The following is a 21,223-nucleotide window of genomic DNA, read 5'->3' on the forward strand; positions in this document are numbered from 1 at the left end:
CTTGATCCTGAAAGTTCCAGAGCACAGACTCAGCCAGCTGGATTGTCTCCATTTTGTGGCAAATGGACTGAAGTCTCTGGAGCTGACTGTTAACTGAGACCCGAGCTCCTTTGGAGGGCCTCCTATGCAAAGGTCAGATGTCCTGTGAGGCTGGAGGCCTCATCCCCTCCCACATGCCCAGCACCTGTGGGAGTGGCCACTCCTCTCAATGTCCTGCCACTTAGCTGCCACCCTGAGGTCCACCACTTCCCTTTCTGCTGTCTTGATTCCAGGCTCCTTTGAGAAGAGGAATGTTGGCTCTACAGACTATTCTGCCCTCACCCCCTTAAGGGGCCAGCCTGGGTCCAGTGGACATAGGTGAGGTGCTGTGACCAGGTCGAGGGTCCTCTTTTTGTGTCTTGCTGAGGCACTTGCCCTCCTGAGATGAAAAAGGGTATGGTGGTGGTTTCAAATGGCTGATAGTTCTCAGAGGGGCCCAGAGGAGATGTCAGAGAGACTTTCCGGGCTCCAGTAATGGCAGGGGGGATGTTCAGTGACTAGCTCCAGGGAGGTCAGCTTCTCCGCCTCTCCTTGTCTACATAGTTGTGTGGGCCCCAGGAGCTTGAGAGCTGTGGCCAGACCTCCCACACAATCAGGCCCAGAAATGATCACCCAACAATGGCCCCAGTGTATGAAGGGTCCTGCCTTCACCCCCACTGTCCATGGTGTGGAGACTGATGGAGAGGGCATAGGGTGCCTGTATTGATCTCTTAGGCCAAGCTACGTGGCACAAAATAACAGATTTGGAGGTGTGATATGGGTGATGTCATTGTCGTGAAGGCTCAAGGGGCGCTTTCTCCAGGTTCCAGTACTTCCTTGATTCGGGACTGCAGAGCGCCAGTCATCGTCGTCTTCTTTCTTTCTTTTTTTTTTGAAAGATTTTATTAAAAAAAAAAAAAAAGATTTTATGTATTCATTTGAAAGAGAGAGAGAAAGAGAGCATGAGAGGGGAGAAGTAAGAGGGAGAAGCAGACTCCCTGCTGAGCGGGGAGCCCAATGTGGGACTTGATCCCAGGACTCCAGGATCATGACCCAAGTCAAAGGCAGTTGCTAATCAACTGAGCCACTTCTTTACTTGATCATCTCTGAAGACTGTATTTTCATATCAGGTCTCATTCAGGGATTTTGGGGATTATGATTTCTGCATATGGGAGGGGAAAAAAGATGGTGGAGGAGTAGGGGACCCTATTTCAGCTGGTCCCCTGAATTGAGCTGGATATCTGCCAGACCATTCTGAACCCATGAAATCAACCTGAGATGTAAGAAAATATGTCTGGAGCTCTACAAACAGAATATCTCTGGCAATTGGTCTTGAGGTATGAAGTGGGGAGCTGTGTGATTCTGCAGGCAAATAATGGAAGATAAACAGAAGGGGAAGGGATCCTCTGTGAACTTGTGCCAGGAAGTTGAGGTAACAAAAGCCTCCTGCCGGGGCGCCTGGGTGGCTCAGTGGGTTAAGCATCTGCTTTCGGCTCAGGTCATGGTCTCAGGGTCCTGGGATCAAGCCCCGCGTCGGGCTCTTTGCTCAGCGGGAAGCCTGCTTCCCCCTCTTTCTCTGCCTGCCTCTCTACCTACTTGTGATATCTCTCTCTGTCAAATAAATAAATAAAAATCTTAAAAAAAAAAAAAGCCTCCTGCCTGGGGACTGGGCACAGACTTGCAGACAAGTAGCGGCAGGGAAAAGACTTTAGGGTAGCCCCCCAAACAGAAACCTGGAGCTGTGGGTGCGCACTTATGAACTGGGGGCGGTTTGCAGCTTTAGAAGCACAAAGGACAGAGACATGCCCAGCCCTGGGAGTGACGGCTGGGGGAGCTGGTGTGGGGTGCACAACCCAGAATGCTGCGGGTTTTAGCAGCGCAGAAGTGAAGACAGTGTGGCCTGGAGAGCTCAGTGAAGATCAGACTGCGATCTCTCTGCTTTGAAACAGAGGTTTGTATGTGGTTACTTGTCTGACTCTCAGAAGAGATGTGGAAAGCTGCTAGGGAAAGCCGCCAGAGAACAAAAGTCCCAGAAAACTAATGTTCACTGAGCCCACCCCCCCGGGGGGCAGGGCAACTCTGCCTAAACCGGAGTTAACAGTGGACTGAGTAACAGCATGGCAGGCCCCTCCCCCAGAAGACAGGCTGGAAGAACAAGAGGCCGACAATCCCAAGGTCCCTATAAAACAGGTGCATCTTGCTTGGGTTGTGGTCAATACTTAGGACTCTGTACATTCCCTCAACCACCCCTCAACAGAATGACTAAAAGGAGGAACCCCCAACAAAGGAAAGAATCAGAGACCGTGGCCTCTGCCACAGAACTAATGGATATGGATATAACCAGGATGTCAGAAATTTACTTCAGAGTAACAATTATGAAGGTGATATCTAGGCTTGAGAAAAATATTGACAGTATAGAATCTCTAAGGACAGAAATGAGGTGTAATCAGGCCAAACTTAAAAATGGTATGAATGAAATGCAGTCTAAACTGGATACTCTGACTGCCAGGGAAAATGAGGCAGAAGAATGAATTGGTGAGCTAGAAGATAAGATGATAGAAAAGAAGGAAACTGAGGTGGCATGGGAAAAAGATTAAAGCCCAAGGGATCAAATAGATTAATGACTCAATGAAACATTCCAGTATCAGAATTATTGGGATCTTTGGGGGTGGAGATTATATATATATATTTGAGCAAATCGTATCTGAGGGCTTCCCTAATTTGGGGAAGGAAACAAGTATTCATGTCCAAGAGGTAAAGACGACCCTTTCCAAGATCAATGAGAACAGACTGATGCCGTGACATATAATAGTACAATTGGCAAATCTTAGATCCAAGGAAATGATCTTGAAAGTGGTGAGGGGGAAGAGATTTCTTATGTTAAGAGGGAGGAACATCAGATTAAGGTCAGACCTGTCTACAGAGACCTGGCAGGCCAGAAAGGGCTGGTGAGACATAAGCAGGATAAAGAACATGCAGCCAAGGATACTTTATCCAGCAAGGTTGTCATTCAGAATGGATGGAGAGACAAGGCTCTTGCAAGACTGGGGAAACAAAGAATATGTGGCCACCAAGCCAACCCTGCAGTATTAAGGGGGGTTCTATAAAAGGAAAAAGACCCCGAGATGATATAGAAGAGAAATTTACAGAGGCAGTCTATAGAAATAAGGACTTCACAGGCAACATGACAAAATGATATCTTTCAATAGTCACTCTTAATGTGAATGGCCTAAATGCTCCCATGAAATGGCACAGAGTTGCAGATTGGTTAAAAAGACAGGACCCTTCCCTATGCTGTCTACAAGAGACTCATTTTTTTTTTTTAAGATTTTATTTATTTATTTGACAGAGATCACAAGTAGGCAGAGAAGCAGGCAGAGAAAGAGGAGGAAGCAGGATCCCTGCTGAGCAGAGAGCCCGACGCAGGACTCAATCCCAGGACCCTGAGATCATGACCTGAGCCGAAGGCAGCTGCTTAACCCACTGAGCCACCCAGGCGCCCAAGAGACTCATTTTGAACCAAAGATGCATCCAGACTGAAAGTGAGGGGATAGAAAACCATTTTTAATGTCAATGAACCTTAAAAGAAAGCTGAGGTAGCAATTCTCATATCAGACAAATTCGATTTTAAGCTAAAGACTGTAGTAAGAGATACAGAAGGACACTATATCATTCTTAAAAGGCCTATCCAGCAAGAGCATCTAATAGTTATATATATCTATGCCCCCCCAAGTGGGAGCAGCCAACTACATAAGCCAACAGTTAACCAAAATAAACATTGCTAATAATATGTTAATAGCAGGAGACCCCAAAACTCCACTCTCTGCCATAGATGGATCATCTAAGCAGAAAATCAACAAAGAAACGAGCTTTGAGTGACACTGGACCAGATGGACTTCATATATACAGAACATTGCACCCTAAAACAGCAGACTACTCATTCTTCTCAAACTCACATTGAGCTTTCTCCAGAATAGACTACATACTGGATCACAAATCAGGTCTCAGTTGATACCAAAAGACTGAGATTATTCCCTGCATATTCTCAGACCACAATGCTTTGAAATGAACTCAATCACAAGAAAAATTTTGGAAGACATTCAAACACTTGGAAGCTAAAGACCATCCTGCTTAAGAATGTTTGGGTCGGGGTGCCTGGGTGGCTCAGTGGGTTAAGCCTCTGCCTTCAGCTCAGGTCATGATCTCAGGGTCCTGGGATCGAGCCCCACACTGGGCTCTCTGCTCAGCGGGGAGCCTGCTTTCCCCCACCCCCCCACCTCTGCCTGCCTCTCTGCCTACTTGTGGTCTCTGCCTATCAAATAAGTAAATAAATCAAAAAAAAAATGTTTGGGTCAACCTGGAAATCAAAGAACTTAAACAATTCATAGAAACCAATGAGAACGAAAACACATCAGTCAAAAACCTGTGAGAGGGGCGCCTGGGTGGCTCAGTGGGTTAAAGCCTCTGCCTTCGGCTCGGGTGGTGATTCCAGGGTCCTGGGATTGAGCCCCACATGGGGCTCTCTGCTCAGCGGGAAGCCCGCTTCCTCCTCTCTCTCTGCCTGCTTCTCTACCTACTTGTAATCTCTGTCTGTCAAATAAATAAATAAAATCTTAAAAAAAACTCTATGAGATACTGCAAAGGTGGGTCTAAGGGGGGCATACAGCCATCCAAAATTCATCCCCCCCAGTAGCAAAATCCCGAATACATAAACTAACTTTACACCTTAAAGAACTGGAGACAGAACAACAAATAATGCCTAATTCAACCAGGGGAAGAGAAGTAATTAGAGCAGAGATCAATGAATTAAAAACTAGAAATATGGGGCACCTGGGTGGCTCAGTGGGTTGAGCCTCTGCCTTCAGCTTGGGTCATGATCCCAGGGTGCTGGGATCGAACCCTGCATTGGGCTCCCTGCTCAGCAGGGAGGCTACTTCCTCCTCTCTCTCTGCCTGCCTCTCTGTGTACTTGTGATCTCTCTGTGTCAAATAATAAAACCTTAAAAAAATATGGTAGAGCAGCTCAAGGAAACTAGAAGCTGGTTCTTTGAAAGAATAAGATCGATAAGCCATTAGCCAGACTTATCCAAAAGAAAAAAAGCAAGGACCCAAATTAATAAAATTAAAAATGGAAGGGGAAAGATCACAACTAACTCCAAGGGAATAGAAATTATTATCAACAACTATATGCCAATAAATTAAGCAACCTGGAAGAAATGAATGCCTTTCTGGAAACCTATAAACTACTAAGACTGAAACAGGAAGAAAGAGACGATCTTAAGAGACCAATAATCAGTTATGAAATTGAAGCAGTGATCAGAAACCTCCCAGAGGGGCGCCTGGGTGGCTCAGTTGGTTAGGTGACTGCCTTCAGCTCAGGTCATAATCCTAGAGTCCCTAGATTAAATCCCACATTGGACTCCCTGCCCGGCAGGGAGTCTGCTTCTCCCGCTGACCTCTCTCCTCTCATGCTCTCTTTGCCTCTAATAAATAAATTTAAAAAATTAAAAAAAAAAAAACCTCCCAGAAAACAAGAGCCTAGAGCCTAATGGATTCCCAGATGAATTCTGCCAAACATTTAAAAAAAAATAACACCAATTCTCCTGAAGCTGCTTGAAAAAAAAAGAAAAATTTTCTAAACTCATTCTATGAGGCCAGCATTACCTTGATCCCAAAACCAGGTAAAGACTCCATCAAAAAGGAGAATTTACAATATCCCTGATGAATGAATATGGATGCCAAAATTCTCAACAAGATCCTAGCTAATAGGATCCAACAGTACATTAGAAGGATTATCCGGGCACCTGGGTGGCTCAGTAATTAAGGGTCTGCCTTTGGCTCAGGTTGTGATCCCAGAGTCCTGGGATCAAGCACGATATCAGGTTCCCTTCTCCACGGGGAGTCTGCTTCTCCTTCTGCCTCTCCTGCTGCTTGTGTTCCCTCTCTCACTGTCTCTCTCTCTCAAATAAAATAAACCTTTTTTTTCCCCCCAAAAATTACCCATCACAACCAGGTGGAATTTATTCGTGGGATACAAGGTGGTTCAACATTCATAAATCAATGTGATAGAACACATTAATAAGAGACAAGAACCATATGATCCTCTCAATGCAGAAAAAGCATTTGACAAAATACAGCCTTTCCGGATTAAAACTCCTCAGAGTGTAGGGATAGAGGGAACATTCCTCAATTTCATAAAAACCATCTATGAAAAACCCACAGCGAGTATCATTCTTAATGGGAAAAAGCTGAGAGCTTTTTCCTTATTAGGAGTAAGACAAGGATGTCTACTCTCACCACTGTTGTTCAACATAATACTAGAAGTCCTAGCATCAGCAATCAGACCAAAAAGAAAAAAAAAAAAGATTCAAATTGGCAAAAAAGTCAAACACTCTTCACAGATGACATACTTTATGTGGAATACCTAAAAGACTCCACCCACAAATTACTAGAACTCATATAGCAATTCGGTAATGTGGCAGGTTAAAAAAAAAAATGCACAGAAATCATTTGCTTTCTTATATACTAACAATGTAACTATAGAAAGAGAAATTAAGGAATCGATTCCATTTACAATAACACCAAAAACCATAAGCTACCTTGGAATAAATCTAACCAAAGAGGTAAAGAATCTATACTCCAGATACTGCAGAACACTTATGAAAGAAATTGAAGAAGACACACACAAAAAAAGGAAAACAATTCCATGCTCATGGATTGAAAACGTAAACATTGTTTAAAATGTCTATGCTGTTCAGATTAATCTGTATTGTAAACGCCATCCTGATCAAAATACCAATGGCATTTTTCAAAGCACTGGAACAAAACAATCCTAAAATTTGTATGGAACCAAAAAAGACCCCAGATCACCAGGGAATTGTGAAACTAGGGGCATCACATTGCCTGATTTCAAGTTGTAGTACAAAGCTGTGATCACCAAGACAGCATGGTACTGGCACAAAAACAGACACATAGATCAATGGAACAGAATAGAGAGCTCAGATATGGACCCTCAAGTCTGTGGTCAACTAATCTTTGACAAAGCAGGAAAAAATGCCAAATGGAAAAAAGACAGTCTCTTCAATAAGTGTTGCTAGGAAAATTGGGCAGCTACATACAAAAGAATGAAACTCGACCATTCTCTTACACCACACACAAAGATAAACTCTAAATGGATGAAAGACCTCCATGTGAGACAGGAATCTATCAAAATCCTAGAGGAGAGGAGAACATAGGCAGTAACCTCTTCAACATCGGCTGCAACAATTTCTTTCAAGACTTGTCTCCAAAGGCAGGGGTAACAAAAGTGGAAATGAACTTTTGGGACTTCATCAGGATAAAAAGCTTCTGGACAGCAAAGGAAACAGTCAACAAAACAGAGGAAACCCATGGAATGGGAGAAGATACTTGCAAATGATGTTAAAGATATAGGGCTGGTATCCAAGATCTATAAAGAACTTCTCAAACTCAAACACCCCCCCCCCCCCAAAAAAAACAGTAAGTCAAAAAATGGGCAGAAGACATGAACAGACACTTCTCCAAAGAAGACATATGAATGGCTAACAGACACATGAAAAAACGTTCAACATCATTAGCCATCAGGGAAATGAAAATCAAAACCATATTAAGATACCACCTTACACCAGTTAGAATGGCAAAAGTTGACAAGGCAGGAAACAACAAATGTTAATGAGGATGTGGAGAAAGGGGAACCCTCTTATACTGTTGGCGGGAATGCAAGTTTGTACTGCCACTTTGGAAAACAGCATGGAAATTCCTCAAAAAGTTAAAAATAGAGCTACCCTATGACCTAGCAATTGCACTACTCAAAATTTACTCCAAAGATACAGATGTAGTGAAAAGAAGGGGTACATGCACCCCAATATTGCCATGTCCACAATAGCCAAACTGTGGAAGGACCTGAGATGACCTTCAACAGATGAATGGATAAAAAGGATGTGGTCCTTATATACAGTGGAATATTACTCAGCCATCATAAGGGGTGAATACCCTCCATTTGCATCGACATGGATGAAACTGGAGGGGATGAGTGAATGCTGAGTGAAGTAAGTCAATCAGAGAAAGACAGTTATCATATGGTTTCACTTATATGTGGAACATAAGGAATAGCATGGAGGACATTAGGAGAAGGAATGGAAAGATGAAAGGGGGAAACCAGAGTGGGAGACAAACTATGAGAGACTATGGACTATGGGAAACCACCTGAGGTTTTCAGAGGGGAGAGGGTTGGGCGGATGGGGTAGCTGGGTGATGGGTATTAAGGAAGGCATGTATTGCATGGAGCACTGGGTGTACACGCAAACAGTGAATCATGGAACACTACATAAAAAAAACTAGAGATGTACTCTATGGCGACCAACATAACATAAAACAAAAACAAAAACAAAAACACCTACCATACAACTGTTAAAAAAAAAGGACTTCAACATACAAAATTTTGTAGAACACAGTTCAGCCTGTAACAGTTTCCATGCCTCTTGCCAGTGATCACCTCCCAAGGAACCCAAGGCACTGTGGTGTCTCCAGTGTACCCCCTGGTGCATGCCTTGGGCAGAACACTATATCTTGCCTAGCTGCTGGCTGCTGGGGCTGGGGTGGTACTGGGATCGCCCACCCAGTGAGGGCTGGGATGAAATTGTTCTGACTTGGAGGTGCTGAAGTTTTGAAGGTAGGATGAAATGGAGGCCTCTCTCTGGGTGCTAAACCAGAGGGCCCCCTCTTGGGGGGTGGTTATAGTGCCCACTCTAACCTGGGCAGACAAAAACACTCATAGCTCCAAGTTCCCAGATACAAAAGCCTCTTTGGCTCAGACATCCTCCTCCGTTCCACATGCTTGTGGAGCTTCAAGGTTTTGTGGGGAGCCAGATGCTGGTCAGCAAGATGAGGCAGAACCCAGAAGCTATCTTTAGAATCAGGAGTGATGTGGACAGAAGTGAGATGGAGGTGCCCCCTGCTGTCACCAAGTCTGAAAAAAGAGAAGTCTCAGTACCCCATGTGAGTGTCCCACCACGGGGAGCCCCAGGTGGTGTGGAGCAGCCTCTGTGTGTAACAGCACATGCTTCTTTGTTTTTCAATAAGGTGAAATTCACATAAACTGAGCCTTTTTAAAGCGTTCAGTTCCTTGACATTTAGCACATGCATAATACTGTGCAACCATCATCTTTTTTTCCAAAGCCTGTTCATCACTCCAAAAGGAAATCCCATGACCCACAAATCACTGGCTTCCCCCTTCCCTTTGACCTCTGGCAACCGGTAAGTTTTTGTGTCTATGCCTTTACCTATTCTGGATATTTTATATAAATGGAATCACATAATCTGTGACTTTTTGTGTTCAACTTTTTTCTTTTAGTGAAATATGTTTAGGGTTCATACACATTGTACCTCACTCATTCCTATGGCTGACTCTTATTCTACTATGTGGATTTTTCCATTAGCTGTTGGACATTTGTTTTGTTTTTACCTTTTCACCATTGTGAATACTGCTTCTATGAACATCCATGTGCAAGTTTTGGTTTGAATACCTGTGTTCGTTTGTGTGTGTGTATATTCCTAGGAGTGGTATTGCTAAATCATATGCTAATTCTGCGTTTAGCTTTTTGAGATATTTCTAAACTGTTTTCCACATTGACTGCAATGTTTTATGTTATCATCATTAGTGTACCAGGGTTCTTTGTTTTCTGGTTTGGGATTGGATTTTATTAAATAAAAAATCAAAGAACAAGAAGGAAACCTCCCTCTACCCCACCCCCATGTACTAGAGTTCTAATTTCTCCATATCCTCATCAACTCATGTCAATGTCTTTTTTTTTTTTTTTTTTTAACAAATTTCCATGTGTCTATTAGCATTGGATTTGGCAATCATTTCTTGGGTATGATTATCAAAAGCACAGGTAATAACAGAAAAAAATAAATGGACTTGATCAAAATTATAAACTTATGGGTATCAAAGGACACTAGCAAGAAACTAAAAAGATGACCTATGGAATGGGAGAAAATATATGCAAATTATAGAGGTGATATGGGTTCAGTATGCAGAATATTTAAGGAACTCTTAAAACTCAACAACAGCAGTGCACAGGAGGGAGATTTGCTATGGCTTCCCTGAGACATTTTGTCTTCCATAGTGAACATAATCTGATTCTGACTTTCTCAGTGGTTTATCTGTATTTTGTCATGTAGTAGTTCAACACAACGTATCATACAAACTAGTTCTTTTCATTAGAGCTTTGGCAGCTCACTGTCATGGCACACCATAGTACTTCTCACAGATTAGCATTGTTTCTGGGAAAAGGCTCCAGCAGAGAAAGGAGGAACACCAAGACCATCTTGGCTGCCAGTGCTTGGAGGAATGGGCCAGTCCCTTGGGCACCCCAAGGCCAGCTGTCCATATGTTCTTGCCCTCATGAGAATTGTGCATGTCCTTTTGTTGTTTCAGTGTTTTTTTTAGTTGAAAAAATATATTGACAACTGGAAAACATATATGAAAACATCAAAGTTTAAATAAGTTTAAATCTATAAATCAAAATTTATTAAAAATTTAGTTTTCTGGCTTTAAGGGAACTAAGCTAATCCATCATGGTTTTCTCCCGTTGAGAAATTCAGTTTATGTGGCAGTATATTTATAGTGGTACATAATGTGTTTCTTTTGTAAATATTGACATCCTGCATTAGATGAGATATGTAGACATATACCAAACTTTGATATTAAAATCAAAATTTGTTAAAGCTCAGGTAACTGTCCACTGTGAACTGTATGCCCATATGGCCTTGGGGTATTTTCCAAAGGGAGTTTAAGCAGCACTGCAAGCTTTTCTATGATAATTGTTCAGTTTCCATTTTCTTTATTTTCAGGTCTGTTTTTTTTTTTTTAAGATTTTATTTTTATTTTTTTGACAGAGAGAAATCACAAGTAGGCAGAGAGGCAAGCAGAGAGAGAGAGAGGAGGAAGCAGGCTCCCTGCAGAGCAGAGAGTCCGATGTGGGGCTCGATCCCAGGACCCTGAGATCATGACCCGAGCTGAAGGCAGAGGCTTAACCCACTGAGCCACCCAGGCGCCCCTCAGGTCTGTTTTTTAAATGAGTACTTTTACTAGGAAATCACGCATTTCCTCTGGGTTACCAGTTTGATGGAGCATGCTCTCAAGGCAGCTAACTCAGTTAATGTTAACTCTGGTCACTGGCTGAGGAAGGGCTGGTTAGGTTTTCCCTGAAGTTCCTCTTGCCCCACATCCTTACTGTGTGTCCAACGCAGGAGGAAGTCACTCTGTAGAGCCCACAGTTGAGGAGAGGGGGGCTAGTTGCACCTCTGTTCTAGATGACTCAGTAGTTTACCTGAATTATTTGGAAATCTTCAGCAGAGATTTGTAGTCATTAAAAAAAAAATTCTTTGTAGGGGCAGCTGGGTGGCTCTGTGGGTTAAAGCCTCTGCCTTTGGCTCAGGTCATGATCCCAGGGTCCTGGGATTGAGCCCCAAGTTGGGCTCTCTGCTCAGCAGGGAGCCTGCTACCCCCCCACCCCCCACCTGCCTCTCTGCCTGCTTGTGATCTCTCTGTCAAATAAATAAATAAAATCTTAAAAAATATTTTAAAAAATTCTATGTAATCATTTATTTTTACCAGTAGGGACAAGTGGCTGGTTATCTTAGGCTCTTGGCTATACTTCAGAACTACAGTGTTTGGTTGGTCAGCTGATTTCTGTTGTGATTATTGAGAGTTGTTTCCATTGGCCTGTTTGCCTGTGACATAATTCCATTTTTGTAGATTTTTTCTTATTGGTACTTTGTTACCTTCTGATACTTCAGGATTATCCTGGCTACTGTATTTACTGTTACAGTCATAGTGATGCGAGCATAGGCAAGAAAAAATGTAGTTTGAATTAAATCTCCTTAGAGCTTGCAACCCACTGACAGATGCCTGAGATGTGCAGAGGGTGACATTCCTCAAGGAGTTCCGGGCTGCCTTAATGCCTTCATGTTTATATTTCATTAAAGACTAAAAGGAAGTTTATCTTGACAATAGCTAAATCTTCAAGGCCCCTAAGATCCTCCTTTCAGAATGCAAAAATTCCTTAGAAACCTGTTATCTCCACCTCTCCTCCCTCCACAAAACTTAAAATATGTAATCAGTCATCCCTCAGTCTTGGAGGCACAGCTCTTTCGGCCCACAGGTCCAGTTCCTGTGCTATAGTAAAAAACACCTTTTTTCACAAAAAAGTCTCAAGAATTCTTTCTTAGCAGTTTACTCATGAACCCAAAACTTCTAATTTTCACCAGTAGTAACAACTATTTCTTTAGAGAGCCCTGGCCCCTTTATTAGGGAATGGTATTCAAAACTTCAGTGTGGGAGCTAAAAGTGCTCTGCTCACAATGCAAGGAAATAACACGCATGTGTTCCAGCCTATACAAAACTATAAAGATTTGTGAAAATAAGCCTCATTTGTTTTTTAAAAGTTTTTATTTAAATTCCGGCTACTCAATGTACAGTGTAATATTAGTTTCAGGTGTACAACCCCGTGGTTCAGCACTTGCCTACAATACCCAGTGACCATCACACGTGCACTTCCCAATCCCTATCTCCCATCCAATCAACCCCTCCCAACTTCCACTCCAGTAACCGTCAGTTCTCTACAGTTGAGTCTGTTTCCTGGTTTGCCTCTCTTTTTTCCCTTTGCTTATTTGTTTTGTTTCTTAAATTCCACATATAAGTGAAATCATATGGTATTTGTCTTTCTCTGCCCTTTTTTAAAAAAAGATATTTATTTATTTAATTGACAGACAGATCACAAGTAGGCAGAGAGGCAGGCAGAGAGAGAGAGAGGAGGAAGCAGGCTCCCCACTGAGCAGAGAGCCCGATGCGGGACCTGATCCCAGGACCCCGAAATCATGACCCGAGCCGAAGGCAGAGGCTTCAACCCACTGAGCCACCCAGGCGCCCTGTCTTTCTCTGCCTTATTTCACTTAGCTTAATACTCTCTAGCTCCATCCATGTCATTGCAAATGGCAAGATTTCATTCTTTTTTGTGGCTGAGAAATATATATATATATATATAGATATATATGTATATATATATCTATATATATATATATATCACATCATCTTTATCCTTGGTCAGTCGATGGACACGGGCTGTTTCCACACTTTGGCTGTTGTAGATACTGCTGCTATAAACGTTGGGGTGCATGTATCCTTTGAATTAGTATTTTTGTATTCTTTGGTAAATACCTAGTAGTGCAATTGCTGGATTGTGAGGTAGTTGTATTTATACTTTTTGGGGAATGTCCATACTGTTTTCCACAGTGAATGCATCCGTTTGCCTTTCCCCCAACAGTGCAAGAGGATCCCCCTTTCTCCACATCCTTGCCAACACCTGTTTCTTTTCTTGTTGATTTTAGCCATTCTGACAAGTGTGAGGTGATAATCTTATTGTAGCTTTGATTTGCATTTTCCTGATGATGAGAAATGTTGATCATCTTTTTGTGTGTCCATTGGCCATCCACATGTCTTCTTTGGAGAAATGTCTGTTCATGTCTTCTCTCCCCTCCCCCTGACATCTTTTTAAAGTAGGATCCATGCAAGGCTTGAACTCATGACCTGAGATCAAGACCTGAGCTGCGATCAAGAATCAGATGCTTGGGGCTCGTGGGTGGCTGCCACTCTGCCTACTTGTGCTCTCTATCTCTCTTTGTCAAATAAATAAATAAATAAATAATCAGATGCTTAACTGGCTGAGCCACCCAGGCATACCTTCTGCCCATTTTTAAATTGGATTATTTGTTTTTTGGGTGTTGAATTTTATAAATTCTTTATATATTTTGGATACTAAGCCTTTACCAGAGAGGTCATTTGCAAATATCTTCTCCCATTCTCTAAGTTGCCTTTTAGTTTTGCTGATTGTTCACTTTGCTGTGCAGAAGCTTTTTGTTCTGATAAAGTCCCAATAGCTTATTTTTCTTTTGTTTCCCTTGCCTCAAAGGGAAGGGAAGGGAAGTGTCTAGAAGGAAGTTGCTATAGCCAATGTCAAAGAGGTCACTGCCTGTGTTCTCTAGGATTTTGATGGTTTCCTGTCTCACGTTTAGGTTTTTCATGCATTTTGAATTTATTTTTGTATGTTGTGTAAGAAAGTGGTCAAGTTTCATTCTTCTGCATGTTGCTGTCCAAATTTTCCCAGCACCATTTGTTGAAGAGACATTTTTCCATTGGATATTCTTTCCTCCTTTGTGGAAGATTAGTTGATGATATCGTTGTGGGTCCATTTGTGGTTTTTGGTTCTGCTCCATTGATTTCCACTGACAGGTAGTTGGGCCGCCCTGAAGGGGGGAGTTTACATGCACGTGGCACCCATTGCAGCCTGCATAACCAGTGGAAGGATTGTTTGCTCCCTTCTGTATTCTATCCTGTAATACTCCCACACAATAAATAATTGAATTTGAATAGATTGTGATTTACTCATGTGTTGTAAAAATCCATGGGTTTGGAAAAATGCATAATGACAGATATTCATCATTAAATATCCTATGAAACATTTCCAACCCATCACTCTGTGACCTGTTAACAATCTTTCTAGTTTTTGCCTTTTCAAGAATGTATTATAAATGGGGCATACAGTGTGTAGCCTGTTCAGACTGGATTTTTTTCACTTAGTAAAATACATGAAAGATTCATCCATGTTTGTATAGGGTGATGGTTCATTCCTTTTATTGCTGAATGGTATCATACAGAATCTATAAGGGAGGAAAAACGGTGTTTTTTCAACCCTCCTAGGTTCCTGGCTGAGATCCCTTCCTGTAATAAAGAATTAACAGAGAAAAACTATTTTATTTTATTTTTAAAAGATTTTTATTTATTTGAGAGAGAGAGTGAGAGAGGAGTGAGGGACAGAGGGAGAAGCAGACTCCCTGCTGAGCTGGAAGCCTGATGCGGGGCTCCATCCCAGGACCTTGGGATCATTACCTGAGCAGAAGGTCATGATCAGTCAGAAGCTTAACTGACTGAGCCACCCGGGGGTCCCGAAAAACAGTTTTTTAAAAAAGATTATTTATTTATTTATTTGACAGACACAAGTAGGCATAGATGCAGGCAGAGACAGAGCGATGGGGAAGCAGGCTCCCCACTGAGCAGAGAGCCCAATGCGGGGCTCAATCCTAGGACCCTGGGATCACGACCTGAGCCAAAGGCAGAGGCTTTAACCTACTGAGCCACTCAGGCTCCCCCCGAAAAACAGTTTTAATAGCATATATACATTTTACATACATGGGAGATGCTCAGGAAAATGAAATAACTCCCCCAAATGGCCGAAGCCATCCCCCTAAATGCCATCTTCAGCTAAAGGCAAAAGAAAGATTTGGGGTGGTGGGGAGGCCAGGTATAGGGGTTTATCAGGCCAGGCACAGGGCGTGCAGGTGTAGTTGTTATGCAGATTCAAGTCTGCTCCTTCTTCCATTGAAGTGTCTTGAGCTCTTTAGTCCTGCTCTGTTCCAAGTACACAGAGGGTGTCATTATAAATGGAGCTTTCCTTTATAAATGTAAACTTTGCTCACCAAATAGCAACTTCTACTAGGTTTTCGGAGATTATCCCGTGTCTGCTCTTTCTTCAAAAAAAATTTTTTTTAGATTAAAAAAAAATTTATTTGACAGAGAGAGAGAGAGAAAGAGAGATAGATTTCACATGTAGGCAGGCAGAGAGAGGGGGAAGCAGGCTCCCCACTGAGCAGAGAGCCTGATGCAGGGCTCGATTCCAGGACCTTGAGATCATGACCTGAGCCAAAGGCAGAGGCTTAATCCACTGAGCCACCCAGGCTCCCCTCTTAAAATTTTTAAAAAAGATTTATTTATTTATTGTAGAGGTGGGGGGCAGGAGCAGAGGGAGAGAGAATCTCAAACAGCCTGCACTAAGTGCAGAGCCTGGTGTGGGGCTTGATCCCACAACCTGCTACTGTGACCTGAGATGGTGAGTTGAGATCATGACCTGAGCTGAAACCAAGAGTCAGAGGCTTAACCAGCTGTGCCCCCCAACCCCCGCGCCCCTGCTAGTTCCAAAACTTAATCAGCCTAAGTCCGTCCTTGGGCCGGAGAGGTGTGTTGGGCTTTCTTCATGTGGAGGCATCCCATTTGCCCATGGATTCATCTCTTGAAAGATTTCCTGGAAGGGATTATGCTAAGCAAAATAATTTAAGAAACAAAACAGAGGAGCATAGAGGAAGGGAGGGAAAAATAAAACAAGATGAAATCAGAGAGAGACAAACCACAAGAGACTCTTAATCATAGGAAACAATCTGAGTGTTGCTGGAGGGGAAGGTGGGGGCTGGAGTAACTGGGTGTGGGACAGTAAGGCAGGCAGTGATGCAGTGAGCACTTGGTGTTATGCCCAACTGATGAATCACTGATCTCTACCTCTGAATCTACTAATGCACAATATGCTAATTGAATTTAAATAAAGTCCAGGAAAAAATTAAAGAAACAAAATTTGCAATTATGAGTGTTTCTCTGGAAGCCAAAATTGTGTAATAAATTGTATAGTAAATTGTGTAATTGTGTAATACATTGTATAGTAAATAAAGAGGTATTGTTGAGATTAGGCTGGATTGGATTAGCAGTGAATGTCAGAGCTAATATATCCAATGGCTCCTTAGGGTGCTGTCAAAATGGAAAGTTGAAAATACGAAGGATTTAATCTCCTTTTACTTTTGGGTAGACTATGGTGGGACTTCTGTATTCAGTTCAGTATTCAGCCCATTTCAAGAGGGCCCTTAACAAACTAAAATGTAACCACAGTTAGAAGTTAGTCGGACAATTAGGTACTCAGGGCCAGAGTCTCCAGCAAGAAGATGCGGAGTCAGGACAGCTAACATAAAGTAGCACCGATGTCCTGTTTCTCAGCTTAAACAGGACCACACTGATATTCTGCTTTGCAGCCTTTGGAGATCTGACTTCTGTAAATTCTCCTAAAAGAAGACAATTAACCACAAAAACATTTGTCAATGTCATGGGAAGGGGGCAGTTAAGACCTAAGCCCCCAGATGTAAAAAAAAAAAAAAAAAGACCATTAGTTCGTGGACTGAACCTAATAGGTAGACAGACATGTGACCACACCCCTGACAGGCATGACTCAGCACACCCGCTTGCTTAAGAAAGTTCTGCAAAAGAGCTCATAAAACCCCTAAACTTAGAAACTCAGGGAGCAACCCGCTCAGGTCCCCTTTCCTCCCCTGGAGCTTTGTACTCTTGGGCTTTCTTTGTACTCTTTACTCTTTGTAAACTGTGCTTTGCCATCTACCACTCTCCGTTTGGTCTACCTCTTCATTCTTTGAAGCAGCATGACCCAGAACCCAGGCACTGTGGGGACACAAGTCCTGTAACACCGCGATGGTAAACATTCAAGACCATGAAGGAATCTGTAGATCTATCGGAGGTTGTAGGTTTCATCATGGACTAGACAGTCATTTAGCAGTGCCATTACTTCACTCAACAAGCGTTCACTAAGGACTGAAGCTGGACTAGCTTTTTTTTTTTTTAAAGATTTTATTTATTTATTTGTCAGAGAGAGAGAGAGAGAGCAAGCAAGAGCTAGCACAGGCAGAGTGGCAGACTGAGATAGAGGGAGAAGCAGGCTCCTTGCCCAGCAAGGAGCCCAATGTAGGACTCGATCCCAGGACTCCAGGATCATGACCTGAACCGAAGGCAGCCGCCCAACCAGCTGAGCCATCCAGGCATCCCTGGACTAGCTTCTAAGACTATGTAAAACCAATGTACTGGGTTTTTTCCCAGTCATAGACACACAAATGACAGTGGTATGATGTATAATACAATGTTCATTAGAAATATTCATATTAGAAAATCTAAATAAATATATTTCCTTGAAAAAAAATAATGAAAAAGTGAAGGGTTAATATATTGACACCCTTGTTAGGGAACGTGGAGAGCACCTCAGAGGGCCTCTATCCAAATCCATATATTTCTCTTCCCCTTGATGATGGCTTTGTTAAAATCAGCATTTTGATATCATTTTTAGCTGTGACTGTAATTTGTGACTGTAACTCTAGCCTCACCACCCATATGTGAGTTCCTAAATGGCCATTTGTTTGATCTGCATTTGAACTCCTGTAGAAGGATCAAGTCCTTTGTAACTTATGTCATGTCCTCAGCCCTTTTGTGTAAGAAACATTGTTTCGATTTGTTTAGCTGTAGTTTTATTCATATTGTTGTAGAGTGCTCTTTTCTAGAGTAGGCCACACTTTGCTCATTTTACTGTTGATGGGAGTTTGGATTTTTCTAGGTTTTGGTTAATACCAACAACACTGCTGTGGAGCGCTGGTATGTGCGTGTCTTGCTGGGTGACCGAGCGTTACCCTAGATAACATCGCTTCTAGGAATGTGAGCATGGGTCAGCATCACTAGGTAGTGCCACACTATTATGAAAGCTATTAGAGCGTGGAAGGTGGCAGCAGGGCATGTGGCCTGGGGTGCAAAGTGTTGATAGCAGGTCTGTCATTCCCTCCCAGTTCAGGACACCCGGAGTCCAGTGTCTGCCAGTTCTCCCTCTAATTCTCAGGGTGGAATTTAACTGGTATGGGAATAACTGGCAGAATGCAGATGTAGGAAGTTTTGTAGCAGGAAGGACTTAATCTCTGTAGGCTAAATATGGGAAACGAAGCCGGAACTTACTGGTCTGTGAGAAACAACTTCTTTCGGTTTTTCTGTAGTGATGATTTAAACCATTTGGAAGTTAAGTGCAAAGACTAGTTGATTTTAAGTAAGCCATCTATGTTTTACTAAAAAGAGATAACTTCTTAAACTTGTTTGAGTATATCATTAAAACCTATGGATATAACCAGAAGAGTGTTTTTAGAGAATTTGAGATTTTTGTTACTCTTCATCACTTTAGAAGTTTGGTAGAATTTGGTTGCCTTCCTTTGTATTCATGCTGAAGATTAGAATGTGCCTAATTTATAGCTCTGTGATCCCATAGAAGTTGGTTTTGAATGCAATTAAATTAAGAATTTATTGGGTTGACTGGGTGGTGTAGTCAGTTAAGCGTCCCACTCCTGGCTTCACCCGAGGTCGTGATCTCAGGGTCAGGAGATCGAGCCCAGTGCAGTCGGCTTGAGATTCTCTCTCCCTCTTCCTGCCCTTCCCACTTGTGCTCTCTCTCCTCTCTAAAACAAAGAAATAAATCTTTTTTAAAAATAAGAATTTATTCACATATTTACATTTAACATTAAGGGACTGATTGCACTCTTCCTTATCTATTTATATGTGAATATTTGGGCAATTGTGAGTACAAAATCCTAAGTGTTTTGTAAAACCTCCAGGTCATTCACAGATGAGACTAAGGTACCTGGGGAGTCCTAGGCAATTACTTGTCTGCTATCAAAAATATGAAATGACAAGAGACAGATGAGGTCTCCTTTGGCATTGTCCTTGATTGTCATTCTCCCTGAGGATGGCCATCTCTGGACAGCTTAGTGACAGGGGCTTATTAACAGTGCAGGGTTTCTGTTCCCCAGAGACATCATCCAGGGAAATGGATTTGGTTCTCTTGCCAGCCAGACACAGCTGACTGTCACAGCACCCTCTCTCGGGCTCACAACGATCTCATGGTCACCAGGCAGGATAATGTATTTGGGGAAGCCACCATGAGAGTTTGCAAATGCCTTCATCTCCCAACTCCTAGAGGCAAAGTGGGGATCTCTGGTATCATGTGAAGTCATCATGAAAATGTATCCTTTCGCTTAAGGAAAATCTATGGGTGGGGAGCCTGGGTGGCTCAGTTGGTTAAGCATCTTGGGATCGAGCCCCATGTCAGGTTCCTTGCTAAAGAGGAAGCCTGCTTCTCCCTCTGCCTACTGCTTCCCTTGCTGTGCTCTCTCTCTCTCAGACAAATAAATAAAATTATTTTTAAAAAAAGTTAATTTATTTTTTCAGTGTCCCAATATTCACTGTTTATGTATAACAGCCAGTTCTTCATGCAGTATGTGCCCTCCTCAATACTCACCACCAGGCTCACCCATCCCCCACCCCTCTCCCTTCCAAAATGCTCAGTTTGTTGCTCAGAGTCCACAGTCTCCCATGGTTCGTCTCCCCCTCCGATTTCCCCCATTTCGTTTTTCCTTTCCTTCTTCTAATGTCCTCCCATGTTATTCCTTATTCTCCACAAGTAATTGAAATCATATGATAAAATCTTAAAAAATATATATATAGATTCAGTATGTGTTCTTTCTTCTGGAAAAAAAATGGACCCAAATAGTAATCATGGCTTCCTAAGCACCTGTCTTGAGAGTCATCACACTGGCTCTTTGTGGAATTCTCCCTCTTAAATGTCCAAACTATGGTGTAGATATTATCAGTCACATTTTCTAGATGGTTAGACAGGGGCTCAGAGACGATTCGAGTCACAGAGGATTTTAATGTCAGAAACCTAAGTGGGATCCCCAAACTGACTCCAAGTCCCTTGGTATCTCTTACACGGTGCTATTTCTCTCTTATCTCTGGTCTTCTCGATCTGGAAACATCTCAAGTCTCAGGATTTTCTTGTGTGGTCAACTGGAATGAATTCAGCCAGCCTGTTTGCCTCTGCCCATCATGGTTGGTGGAGGACCTTACCTCTGAGTGAGATACTCAAAAATCCCTAAGAATAGAGAAACTATAGTATTTTTCTGATATTAAAGTTACTGAAAGTACTATCTTTTTAAAATTGATTCAGGCTCTGGTATTTTCAGAGTGTGCTGTAAGGCAGATCTGAAATAGTATTTAAAAACCCTCAGCTCAGCCTCTTCTACAAAGTGAGACAATGCTCATAAACACTGCTAAACTATTCCTTTATCCACGACTACTTACTTTTCAACCATTGTAATGTTTATGTGGCATGACTATGACTTACATTAGTCAGAATCTCCAGGGAATTTATACAGTGAGTCCAAGGGGGACTTCATGTTTAAATTAGTGTTGTGACAATGAGCTACTCTGTTTTATTCTGTAGTCCAAGGGAATGGTGCCAGACATCACTAAGATGTTGGGAGGTTCTAAAATTCTGACTTTAAATTATTTGTGTGCTTCAGAGATTTGGGCAGAAGAAAGGGAGGAGCCCAGCTTCTGTGACACCTCTGTTACCTGTGTTGACCATGGAACAGGTAACCTTCTGTAGGCCTCATTTTGATTTCTTGGTAGGATTGTTAAAGGTGCTTTTGTCTCA

The sequence above is a fragment of the Enhydra lutris genome, unplaced genomic scaffold (genome assembly GCF_002288905.1).
Source record: "Enhydra lutris kenyoni isolate GAN:26980312 unplaced genomic scaffold, ASM228890v2 scaffoldscaffold117, whole genome shotgun sequence".
Taxonomy (NCBI): domain Eukaryota; kingdom Metazoa; phylum Chordata; class Mammalia; order Carnivora; family Mustelidae; genus Enhydra; species Enhydra lutris.